Raw genomic sequence first — 230 nt, 5'->3', positions numbered from 1 at the left:
GTATTTACTCCGCCCATTTTCTTCAATTTAAGTCTGCCAACTTCGCTCTTGCCTCTTCTATTTCACTCATCTCATCAGATTGCCCATATACTAATTCTCGACTCTTCTTTAACTCATGTTCTCATTTCATCCTCTTTTTATACCCAGACGCCTTCATTCCAGAGATAAAAGGGTGTTAGAATATCCATAAGACAACTTAGCACGTGATTGCATGCTTTGGGGCCCCTTAT

The sequence above is a fragment of the Oratosquilla oratoria genome, chromosome 37 (genome assembly GCF_046742065.1).
Source record: "Oratosquilla oratoria isolate Oo_2021 chromosome 37, ASM4674206v1, whole genome shotgun sequence".
Taxonomy (NCBI): Eukaryota; Metazoa; Arthropoda; class Malacostraca; order Stomatopoda; family Squillidae; genus Oratosquilla; species Oratosquilla oratoria.
Note: the sequence above shows the minus strand (reverse complement) of the source record.